General features: G+C 30.9%; 1 protein-coding gene across 3 annotated transcripts in view; it reads right to left on the bottom strand.

Annotated features, from left to right (window-relative positions):
• Nucleotides 1–13,415, bottom strand: part of LOC118205495 (DENN domain-containing protein 1A-like) — a 117,575-nt gene that overhangs the window by 9,537 nt on the left and 94,623 nt on the right. The window lies entirely within an intron of this gene.

Here is a 13,415-nt window from a genome sequence, read left to right as displayed (position 1 = left end):
TAACGTAGGTAGCTCAAAAGATATCACTCTTGAAATTTTCCGCAATGACATAAAAAGAAGGGGGTACACATTCTATCAGTAATTCTTTCTTTATATATAGAGGAGCCAGGGGCTAATAATAGTATGAACAAGTAGTAATTGAAATTTTTATCAGAATTTTCAATAAACATGATTCTTATGACAGGCTCTATTATATAAACAAAACTAGTGCTCTACTGAAATGGATAGAAAGAGGTTGGTTGCTGGTGCCCAATCTCAGCTAGAAAAAGGAATGTTTGGTAAACTTTGATTTAAGTTAATCGATCTTTAAAAAAAAAATGGTTTTATATATTTATTTTGTCTCTGTATTAACTTTTTTTTCAATAAATCAACAAACATATCCAAAATCACATGATGGGGTCAATTGTACAAAATCTCAAGGTAAATTGTAACATATTACAACTAACCCTGAGATTTTGAATTATGTTGTAAGAATTTTGCTTTAAATGTTAACATTAAAATGACTTTATCCAGTTTTCCTTCCCAAAATATAAAATCATATCAATTTTTTACCCCCAAAGATAAGACCTCTCCCTATGGTTTCACCTCGGTAAAGTCTAGAAGCTGACGCAAAAGAAAATCCGTCAAACTAACTGACACACCCAGGAAAGAAACATTTGAAAAATAATAAGGAGAAATAATTAATAAGAAACAATAATAAGAAGAGAAAGACATAGGGAAAGATTAAAGTAAAAATTCAAAAAGAAAATAAAGAGATGAAAAGGAGGATGTCGAACTCAGACACAAAGTCTGAAAAGTGATTTTGCTCAAATTGCGAAGATGCCTACAACTCTGATGAAGAAAACTTTCCAAAATATGGGCATATATTAAATGCCTGAGAATAAATAACCTATCATTTGTTTGTATTAAATGTAATTCTGATCAAAACTGAATTTTATGTTGATTGGTTGAATAACTTTATTTTACTATAAACCACTTAATATCATCCATTATCACTATACCGAGAAATAATAATTATTAAGTGTTTTTTCTGCTTTAATTCATACGAGAATGATAATGAAAAAATATTTTTAAATATTATCATTTTTATTCTTACTACCTGCTTCAAGCGCTGCAATTGCCACAGACAAATCTTTTGATAAAAATATTTCTTGTATTAAAATTAACAAACCTCCCAAACATTTTTATGTGCATATGATGAAAGCATAGTAATGCTATAAAAAGCAGCAGCTATAATCAATAAATCATAAATACATTCACCAATATAAACATTTTCCCCAAAATTATTACAACTAGCCCTTAGCTTCACTCTTTCTCTCTCTATATATAAAACAAAGTAACTACTTATAGTGTAAAATGAAGTATAGTTAGCACCAATCTAACATCATTAAAAAGTTCACCACAAAAAACTTTGAACAAATTAAAAATACGAAAAACAATATGAAGATTTATCTTTTTAAATAAAAATATTATCAACCGCTGCCAATTCATAAAATTAAATCTTTAAATGTTGAAAACAAAATTCAACTCAAAAAGAATATCAAAATATTAAAAATGTATCAGCAATTAAATAAAATTAATATAAGAATATATATATATATATATATTCTTATATTATATATATATATATATTCTTATATTATATTACAAATAATTCTTATATATATTACAAATTATATAAAATGTTGTATGAACTTAAATCCAATTTAGTGCGAATACAAGTTATTATTACTTGCGCAATTGCTGCAAAGTTAGTTAATAATAATTTATTTCCTAAACAGTATTGATTAATTGATTATATTATCTCCTAAGTTTAATTAAAGTAGAATTATTTTAAAAGTGTGCATCCATACTGGTAAGTTATATTTTGAAAGATGTTTTGAAGTAATTTGAAAGCAAAATGTTAATAATGTTTTAACATGGACTGGAGTTAAATCATCACGAAGAATAATATATCAATTGTAAAAGGAAAAATTAAAACATGTAATTATTGTCATTGATCGGAAATTAGTTGACTTTTCAAGGGGAACAAACCAACTCCCGTTCAATGAACAATAATTGATAAAAATACGTAAATATGAAAGTGTTTCGTCTTTACTCGAGTTATAAGTTAAAGCCAAACCGGCAATTCTAGTCAGGCCAAAAATTTCCGCGAATAGTTGCTACTCAAAGAACTTATTCTCATGAAGCATTTTAGTCAATTCAATTTGGAGTAAAAATCAATTACTGTAGAGAAATCCTGTAAAACTCAAGTAACCGTCCCCGACACTATCATCTTTATGTATTTGAGTACTATATTATTTGTAGAAATTAAACATTGGAAATTGTCATTATGAAATCGAATTCAAAGTAAAGTTGAAATAAAGTAAAGATTCAAAGTAAAGATTATAAAAAAGATAAATAATGCAAACTTTGTAAAAACAAATCAAAGAAAACATAAAAATAATATAAAAATAATATAGAAAATAATATAAATAAGATCAGTGAATGTACATGAAGATATAAAGGCCAGAAAGGTATTAAGTAACTTACATTCTTTCTAGTGGGGGAGTTGGCAAAGTGTTCTCTTCGTGTCTGATTCAGAAGTGTAGGGTGTCCGAAAATTCTTAGCGGCAGTAGGGGCTTTGAATAATATCAGTCGGTAAGACTTGAATGAAGTAATTTATGGTAGTGGGTGGGACTTGGAATTCTTGAGGGATGTATTTTGTGGAGTTCTTATCTGAGAGAGACCGTCTGTTAAGATTTTTTTGAAAATACTAGTGAATGGAAATTAATTAATTTCTGGCTAATTGTCGTGTCGCAATGATTAAGAATTTAAGAAAGGAAAAAGGCATTTTCGCTGTCCAAGAGCTAATAGACAGTCTAAAGGCAGGAAATAGGCCCATTTTTTTTAGTAACAGTATAGTAACAGTATATGTCTGAAGACAATTAGCTTTTTACAATATATACAATTGAGTAATTACACTATATACAAATCCTTCAACTGACAGTCATCCAACTTATACCGCCTTCTCAGGTTTAGGAATAAATGGTATGAATGGTATTAATGACAGGAGTGTTATTATGAATGATCCAGCAATAGTTATGATTAGTGTTAAAATCATTGAAAATAAATTTACAGATTTTATTAAGTTGAATTGAAAAATAATAGTCTATATTTTTCTTCTACTTGATCTACCAAAACTTTTCCCTAATATACTCAATATCATGACTCTTGACAAATGGAAAACCTACCTAAAATGCACACTTTTTCATAACTACATCAAGTTTCAAAATCAACTTTTTAAACAAGTCAGAGGATTGCCAATGGGCTTACATTCCAGCACCTCGATCTGTAATATCTTTTTATTTGTCAAAGAATTTAACTTCCAAAAAAATCTACAACCACAAGAGTTAAATTACTACAAACACACCTACAGATATATTGATGACCTTATTACAATTAATAATTTTGGTAAAATTGAAAACTCCGACATTTATCCGAATTGTCTTAAACTTAATAAAACTAATAATTCACAAAATAGCATAGACTTTCTAGATCTTCAAATCATTAACTACAAAAAAATTTTACTTTTTGACAAAACAAGAAACTTCAATTTCAATACTAACAAATTAATAAATTGGAACTCCAACATATCCAAAAAAGTAATTAACAATACTATAATTAATCAAATACAACGAATTAAAACTATATGCACAGATACAATAGATTTACAACGCAAAATTTTGATCCTTATCAAAATTCTCAAAAATAATCTAATTCCCTTTCAATTTATCAACCATTGCCTTAAAAGAGCAGGCGTTAAATACTCACTCTAAATCATTTAACTGATAGGGATATGATAATTTATTCCTAAACCTGAGAAGTAATTACACTATATACTATATTCCTGAGAAGGCGGTATAAGTTGGATGATTGTCAGTTGAAGGATTTGTATATAGTGTAATTACTCAATTGTATATATTGTAAAAAGCTAATTGTCTTCAGACATATACTGTTACTAAAAAAAATGGGCCTATTTCCTGCCTTTAGACTGTCTATTAGCTCTTGGACAGCGAAAATGCCTTTTTCCTTTCTTAAATTCTTAATCATTGCGACACGACAATTAGCCAGAAATTAATTAATTTCCATTCACTAGTATTTTCAAAAAAATCTTAACAGACGGTCTCTCTCAGATAAGAACTTCACAAAATACATCCCTCAAGAATTCCAAGTCCCACCCACTACCATAAATTACTTCACCCAAGTCTTACCGACTGATATTATTCAAAGCCCCTACTGCCGCTAAGAATTTTCGGACACCCTACACTTCTGAGTCAGACACGAAGAGAACACACTGCCAACTCCCCCACTAGAAAGAATGTAAGTTACTTAATACCTTTCTGGCCTTTATATCTTCATGTACATTCACTGATCTTATTTATATTATTTTCTATATTATTTTTATGTTTTCTTTGATTTGTTTTTACAAAGTTTGCATTATTTATCTTTTTTTATAATCTTCTATGTTTATTTCAACTTTACTTTGAATTCGATTTCATAATGACAATTTCCAATGTTTAATTTCTACAAATAATATAGTACTCAAATACATAAAGATGATAGTGTCGGGGACGGTTACTCGAGTTTTACAGGATTTCTCTACAGTAATTGATTTTTACTCCAAATTGAATTGACTAAAATGCTTCATGAGAATAAGTTCTTTGAGTAGCAACTATTCGCGGAAATTTTTGGCCTGACTAGAATTGCCGGTTTGGCTTTAACTTATAACTCGAGTAACTCGAGTCACTTTCATATTTACGTATTTTTATCAATTATTGTTCATTGAACGGGAGTTGGTTTGTTCCCCTTGAAAAGTCAACTAATTTCCGATCAATGACAATAATTACATGTTTTAATTTTTCCTTTTACAATTGATATATTATTCTTCGTGATGATTTAACTCCAGTCCCCGTTAAAACGTTATTAACATTTTGCTTTCAAATTACTTCAAAACATCTTTCAAAATATAACTTACCAGTATGGATGCACACTTTTAAAATAATTTTACTTTAATTAAACTTAGGAGATAATATAATCAATTAATCAATACTGTTTAGGAAACAAATTATATACATATATATAATTTGTAACAGTTTCTGAAGTCTTCTACCCCTGTTGCAACTTATGATCTTTTTTCTTATTCTTATTATTTACATTTAACAACATCGATAAGTGAAATTTTGCTTACCTTTCTTAATGAATATCCACAGGAACGCTTGGAATTATTTTTCATTTTTATTACACAGAAGCTTTATTTACAGCTTACAAGAATTACAAGAATTGTATGCTTACATTAGAACATTCATCATGTTTTTCTGGTTGCCACTACATCTATCTCAAAAATCCGCAATGCGGTAAGAAAAATATAACAAGCTAAAAGTAAAAAACGCTGCGCCCTCTCGTGGTCAGCTACATAAACTGTAACATCCTCCCCTTCGATGAACTCTTGGTTCATCAAAGGATTGGATTCTGAAGTTATTTTAAACACTAAATGTTTTTAATGTTCTACAAGTTTAAATGTTCATAGATGCAGTGTTCGCAATTTAAGTTCATTGTATTCAGTTCAAAGAGTTCAAGTCATTTTTAATGGGTACAATAACTGCACAGGACGACGAAGATGAGTTCCATTAGCTAAACGGACAGTGCAAGCCCTTATTTTCCCATCTCGTCCTGGATGACACTCCTGTACAACTCCTATCTTCCATAATAATCTTGGTCATTTTTCTTCATGTACTAGAACTACAGAGCCTTTCAAAAGATCTGTTACGGCATTACCTCTCTGAATTTGTTTTACGTTTCTAATTTCAAGTAAGTATTCTCTTTTCCATCTTTTCCAAAACTCTTCTAATAACCTTAGCCGGTATTTATATCGCCTTGTTAAATTTTCTTTAGTTGAATCAGGTTCAAGAATTTTGCCAGATAATAAGGATGTCAGTCTTCGTCCAACTAGAAAATGAGCTGACGTCAGCGGTTCTGGTTCTCCAACTTCACTATAAACATACGTCAGTGGACAAGAATTCAATGTCGCCTCAATTTCAATTAAAACTGTTTCCAGCTCTTCAAATTTAAGTGAAGCCTTCATGAGTATTTTCTTCAAACATGACTTGATAGATCTAATAAGTCTTTCCCAAAAACCGCCCCACAAAGCCGCCTTCTCCACATTGAATTTCCACTCAATACCTTTATTACCAAAAGAATTTTGAACTTCTGTGTCCTTGATGGTATTCCATAGTTTTTGTAAATCCTTGTCTGCTCTTTTGAAGGTTTTTGCATTGTCTGAATATATTATTCGACATACTCCTCTTCTTGAAATAAATCTTTTAAAGGACAGAAGAAAATTGTTTGCTGTTTGGCTAGACACAAGTTCCAGATGCACTGCTCTGGTTACAGCGCATGTATACAGAGCAATATAAGCTTTCCCAGTTTCATCCTTTGTACTCATAGGACCAGCAAAATCAAGTCCTACAACTTTGAAGGGATTTGCCTCTGTTATTCTTTCGATTGGTAAAGGAGCGATATCCTGACTTAGTGGCTTAGCTTTAAATCTGTAGCAAATCACACACTTGTTAATATTACTCTTTACACGCTGTCGACCCTTAAGTATCCAACATTTTTCCCTAATCTGAGTTAAAGTTTCAGCTACACCAGCGTGTGCTTGCATTTCGTGACAATCTTTAATGCTATGATCTGTGAAATGAGACTTCTCAGGTAGTATTGCTGGGTATGTTTGATTATAGCTTAACCCAGCATTTTGAAGCCTTCCTCCTACTCTGAGTATTACATTTGAGTCTACAAATGGATTTAATGTAAATATTTTCGAACTATGTATGCTTTGTTTCATCTTTAATTTCCTTATTTCTTCTCTAAAATTTTCCTCTTTCTTTTCTTGATCCAGAAATTCTCTGCTTCATTCATCTCTTCAGCCTTAACAGGTCCAATTCTTCTTAGTTTTGGGTTTTTCAAATTATTGATAAATCTGAAAACATAAGATGTTATTCTATATACCTTTTTTTATGTCACTCAAGTTCTCGATAGGAATGATATTTTCAACAATACAGTTTGCTGTTAAAATTTCTTGCTTCTTTCCTTTTCGTTTCTCAGAATTTGTTATTTTATAATCTTCCTTAAAATTTCTTGAAGATCTGGGCCAAACGTTGTTATCTTTGACAAGCCAAGGTGGGCCATACCACCACAGTTCATTTTTTGAAAGGGTTTCTACCTTCTGTCCTCTCGTCAATAAGTCCGAAGGATTCTCATGGCTGGGACAAGACAATAATTATAATCTGGATCAGTTTTCTCTTGGATTTCTAGACACCTATTTCGTACAAATTGTTTCCATTTTGTCGGATCAGCCTTGACCCAATGTAATACAATTTCTGAATCTGTCCACATATAAATCTTCATTTCTATGTTTTTCAACGAATGTCGGATGTATGTGATGAGTCGAGCTCCTATGACTGCTCCTAAAAGCTCCAGTCGAGGTAACGTAACCCTTTTTATGGGAGCAACTCTTGCTTTGGACATAACAAATGATGTTTTTGTTAACTCATTTTCATTGTATCTCAAATATACAACGGCACCATATCCCTTTTGGCCACTATCTGTAAAACAGTGCAATTGAATATTCGACAGATTTCCTTTTGACACATTGTTGAAATAATGTCTTGGAATTTCAACATTTTTTAATTTAGGAATTTCATTATACCAGGTTTTAAATCGATTCTGCAATTCTTAATCAAGTGGTGCATCCCATTGGTAACCTCTTTGCCAACATTCTTGCATCATCATTTTAGCTGCAACGACAAAGGGAGATATGAAACCGATAGGATCGTATAGTTCGCCCGCAACTTGAAGAATCTTCCGCTTTGTTATTTCCTCAGCTGGATCCTTGAGTAATTCATCTTTGATTCGAAATTTCAGTTTATCTGCTTCATGATTCCAAATATATCCTAACAAAGTGCTATTCATTCCATCTCCATCTCCATTAAACGTATTTTCAGCTGCATTCCAAATCGCATGTAATTGGGCGTTATTGCTCCTCCACTTTCTCATATTGAAACTAGCAAGCATCATAATTCTTTTCACATCTTCATAAACTTCTGCAGCTTCTTCTTCATCATCTGTACCATGAATCAAATCATCTATGTAAAAATTTTCTTCAAGAAGCTGACAGATCTTCGAATACTGTGCTTTCAACTTTCTTGCGTGATGCTTTATAGTTGCTGCTAGTAAAAAGGGGCTACAGGTTGTTCCAAATATTACACGCGTCATTCTTAAAATCGTCGGTTGCTCCTTTTCCTTTGAAGTCCAAAGAAGTCTTACTGCATTTCGGTCCTCAGGCTTCAACAGAATTTGTAGAAAAGCAGCTTCGATATCTGCAGCAAATGCTATTTTGTGTTGAAGAAATTTAATTAGCAAATCTAATAATTCAGGGTTTAAATTTGGTCCTGAATGTAAGCAATCATTTAAAGATAGACTGTCATGAGTATGCGAGGAAGCATCAAATACGACCCTTAATTTCGTAGAATCGTGATCTTCTCTGATTACACAATGGTGTGGCAAATAATGGATGTTTTCTTCAGGATTCTTCGGAGCCTTTTCAGCTATTCCTTTATTTAGATAATCTTCAATTACCCTTGAATACTTGTCATAAATTTCAGGATTTTTCTTAAACCTTCTAAGTAAACTGTTCCATCTGTTTAAGGCGATGTTATAATTACTACCCATTTTGTTCATATTATCCTTCCAAGGTAATGAAACTTCATAATGATTGGTTTTATATTCAATAGTTTCTTCAAATCTATGCATAACTTCAGTGTCATTTTCATTTGCTGAATAGTCATGTATTCCAATTGCATCTAAATCCCATATCTGTTTTAGAGCTGCACTAATTTCCAAATCATGTGCATGTGAAGTATTCTCAACAACATTCATTACCGTAATTCCGGAATGAAGTGTAGAAACATTACTTAATGCTTCAGTTCCGCTTATAGTGTAACCAAATAAGGTTTCAGAGGCAACAAGACCCTTTGATAATCTTTTAACTGTCTTAGTGACTATTTTCCAGTAATAATCATTACCAATTAATACTGATATTTGAGAGTTATGGACACCTATATCTGTAGCATCAGCAAATTTTATCGAATTTTCCTTACAATAATTGTTTCCTTTCCTGGCATACCAATAACAGCTTGATTAATTTCTGGAGTTTCAAGAGCTTCAATTATTATTTTCCCAAGTCCACATATATCTTTAAGAATAATCTTAACCTTTTTTAGCCTTTTAACTGTAGGCTCAGTAGAGCCGAAGGTGTAAATCTGAAGTTCTTCTTCCCCCACAACACTTAATTTTAATTGTTTTGATACTTCTGTCAGGATGAAAGATTTATGAGAGGCAGAATCGAAAATGAGTCTTACATTTTTTCTTCTATTTTGACCTAAAGCTATTGCATTTGCAGTTTGTAAATAAACCCTATTTTTGTTATCTCTTTCCGAAATTGATGCCACCACTGTGTCTGTTTTAAGCTCACCTTTATTTTCCCGTTTATTTTCAAATTTATTATCATGTAAAATAGTATTATGCCTTAATGAACATAAATCACAGTGTATATCCGAGCTGCAACGGGCAGATGTATGAGACTTACGAAAGCATAAATAGCATCTGTTAGCCAATTTTAATTTTTTTCTTTTTTCCTCAATTGGAATTGCGCAATTTGAAGTAGAATGTTTCAAAGATTCATTTTCTATCTTCCCACAAAATATACAATCGGTTGTTGATGTATTCGTATTCAACGATGCAACTGCTGGAACAAAATGTTTGTTTTTGAAGGCAGTATGATATTTCTCACTTTTAATAAGGTCTCCCGATTGATGTTTATGTTGTTCGGTTCTAATGTTAAACTCGGAATAGTTTGGCGATGTTTGGAAAAATGTACGCTCTCTGCTTTAAACTTCCTTCTTCAGAAATTCCAAAATGTTAGTCACAGTGGTTTCTGTGTCAGGGGTTAAAGATCGATTAAACTCTAAAACCAATTCGCTAGGAAGTATCCTCATTTACAGTGGGCATAACAAATAGCTGTAAGAATTCGAAGTAACGTTAAGGGAATCAAGGCTTCTAATTTCAATTTCTAAGCTATCATATAAGTTACGTAATGTTTTAATATCATGCATTTTTTTTTTTTTTACTGGCTTTAAATTCAGCAGACGATTCATATGTGCATTTATTAAAAGGTCCTTTCTACCAAACCTTTCTTTCAGAATATTTATTGCCTTAGCATAATTTTCGGCAACTAACGGTAATCCCTTTATTGACATTAAAGCTGTGTCCGTTAGTAAAGAAGTGAGGTAATTAAATTTGTCTACATCCTTTAAAGCAGAGTTACTATGTATAGCACATTCATATTGAGCCCCAAAACTTTGAAATTCACATATTTCGCCTTTAAATTTATTTATGGTTAGTTTCGGAAGTTTAGTGCCATTTGTATTTGTGTTCTCTACCGTATCTATAGTAGCAGAATTAGATGGCAACTCATTTAATTTAACACATTTTCTATTTCTAAATATTCTACTGATCTTCGATTTACACAAGGTAATTTTATTTTTATATTCCAAGCTATCCTGTATTTCAGTTTCGTACTCTTTTTCATCTGTTAGGATAGATTCGATTTCAGAGTTCAATATTAGTATATCGTTTTCATTTTCATTTAAGATGGATAAATCATCTTCTAATAAATCAAATTTAATATTATCCGATTCTATTTCCTTTTCCATTTTAGCTATCAGTCTTGTTACTGATGCTCTTAACATTCCTTGCTTCTTTTTTAGTGCTTTTAACTTATCCATCTTAATAATCAATATTCAATCACTGATCGAACAATAATAAATACTTAAATCACAATATATCTAAAGATCACTGTTATCTCGGAATTTCGGCACTATGTTGCAACTTATGATCTTTTTTATTCTTATTATTTACATTTAACAACATCGATAAGTGAAATTTTGCTTACCTTTCTTAATGAATATCCACAGGAACGCTTGGAATTCCTTTTCATTTTTATCACACAGAAGCTTTATTTACAGCTATGTACAAGAATTGTACGCTTACATTAGAACATTCATCATGTTTTTCTGGTTGCCACTACATCTATCTCAAAAATCCACAATGCGGTAAGAAAAATATAACAAGCTAAAAGTAAAAAACGCTGCGCCCTCTCGTGGCCAGCTACATAAACTGTAACAACCTCTAATGGTTATTAACATGCTTATACTATGCCTTTTCAAATTTTCTTATTTCAAAGTTATAGTGACATGCTTATAGTAAATCTTTTCAACTTCATCATTAAAGATTTAATGATGATTCATTAAGAATTTAAAAATTAATTCTTATATGTTTCTTATGCTCAAGAGGCATGTAATTACATTCATAGTCTTTTAATCTAATAATAAGTTAAATTCTGCTAACTGAAACTTTAACATGAATAAAGCACACTCATAATCATATTATTCTCAACGTAAAAATCTTCACACTTGAATCTAGACATTGCTTCTTAGCTTCTTTGGCCTACAAACTTACTTTCCACTGTTTCTCTCTGTTATTTCAGATTTATTATAAAAAAGAAAAAAATACAAATGTATTTGTTCAAAATTGGGTGTATGTCATACTATAATTCAGTTGTGTATGTCTGTTTCAAGAATTTTTGATCAAGAATTAAAGGGAGTGTTGAATCGACTACGAATGCAAATATCAGTACATATTTATGCACCAGCAATATCCTGTTCTATGTAATATCCATCAAAACTTTATATATGTGTAATATCCATCAAAACTTTATATATTAGGAAAAAAAAATTACAAAAAATCTGAAAAATATAAAACCAAAGGAATAATTATGCTTTCGTAGCAAACCTCTATTGTAATTAAATTACAGTAACTAATTAAATGCAACCTTCCAAAATATTAGAAAAATACAAGAGAAAAGGTTGAGAATGAGTAAGAAAAATTTAGAACATATGAACAAAAGTGAAGAAGTCAAACCAAACGGCCAAATTATTAGAATAGTCAGAGTGAACTATTTTTACTCTTGTCAGGGTGATGAATAAAAATAATTAAATTTCCCGTTTCAATTCATTAGTATGCCAGATCAACATTTCTGATACTATGGAATTTTCAAAATGTAGAAACAAATTATAAACAATTGCATAGCACCATATCCCGTACAACAATCTAAACAACTGGAAAAAAAAATTTAAAAAAAAAAAAAAAAATCTGAAATGTTTCAGATTTTAAATTACGTCCAAAGGGGCTTTTTTTTTCAACATTTTATGTGTTACCTTTATTTATTAAATATCATGTTCTTCACACTTAAACCATCAAATTAAGTTTAATAGCAATGTCGCAAAACAATTTTAAAATGAGCATATCTTTAGAATTTCCGATACACAGTTCCATGCGCTGGAGATCAAAAGTTTTTTCCTCGCCATAGAGTGTTGCCATTGCTCGCTTTGAAATCCTTAAGTTTGTTAATCAAAAATTCGTTAAAGTTTTACAAAATACGAAATCGATAATAAAACAAATTCTAAATTTCAAATTTGGTCTTCTACATGCCCATATTCGTAGGAGGATTACGTCATTCAAAATTGGATGGCTCTATGTACTGTTGTTTTATCAGAATGCGAGAAATATACAAACATTTATGCATTTTTCATTATTTAATTTCTTCAAATATAATGCAGGACTCTAACATTTGGTGGCAACAGTTTGAAAAGTGAAACGGAAATTTATAGTGATTCAACGCAAAACGAATACAATAGTCTTTTAGGGACAAAGCCCCTTTGGATTAAAAAAAAAAAAAGGGGGGGGGAATAAAGCACTTTCTTCAAAATACAGAGTATCAGTCAACTACAAAAAATGATGCAAACCTTTTATTTGATTTGACTTATTTTTGCTATTCATACATGCTTTGTTATACATACATGCCTCATTATTTAACAATTTTCAACTACATATTCAGAGTTTACTGATACTCCACATTTTTAAATTGGTTGAAATCATTTTTTGGTTGTTCAATCTGACGTATTAGTTCGACTTTTTCATACTTATAACGCTTTGTCATTTCTGCATCATTTTCCCAGTTTATATACCATTGGCCTAATACTAAACCTTCATTCATAATTTTTGCTTCCTCATTATTAGACTCGGTATAGGAATTTTCATCATCAGTCTAAGAAGCCTCATCTTTAGAAGCCAACCAGTATAAAATATTTCCATCTCTTAAAAAATTTAGGCAAATTCAAAGCTCTATTTTTGGCTTTTGCATGTAACTTAAAACCTGAAAGTCTGCAATGCTACTTTTGATTTCAGTAAAGAGTAT

Source organism: Stegodyphus dumicola, chromosome 2 (genome assembly GCF_044657685.1).
Source record: "Stegodyphus dumicola isolate Sdum_Otavi_A_Nest chromosome 2, ASM4465768v1".
Classification (NCBI taxonomy): Eukaryota; Metazoa; Arthropoda; class Arachnida; order Araneae; family Eresidae; genus Stegodyphus; species Stegodyphus dumicola.
The sequence above is the reverse complement of the archived record's forward strand: the minus strand, read 5'-3'. Positions and strand labels throughout refer to the sequence as shown.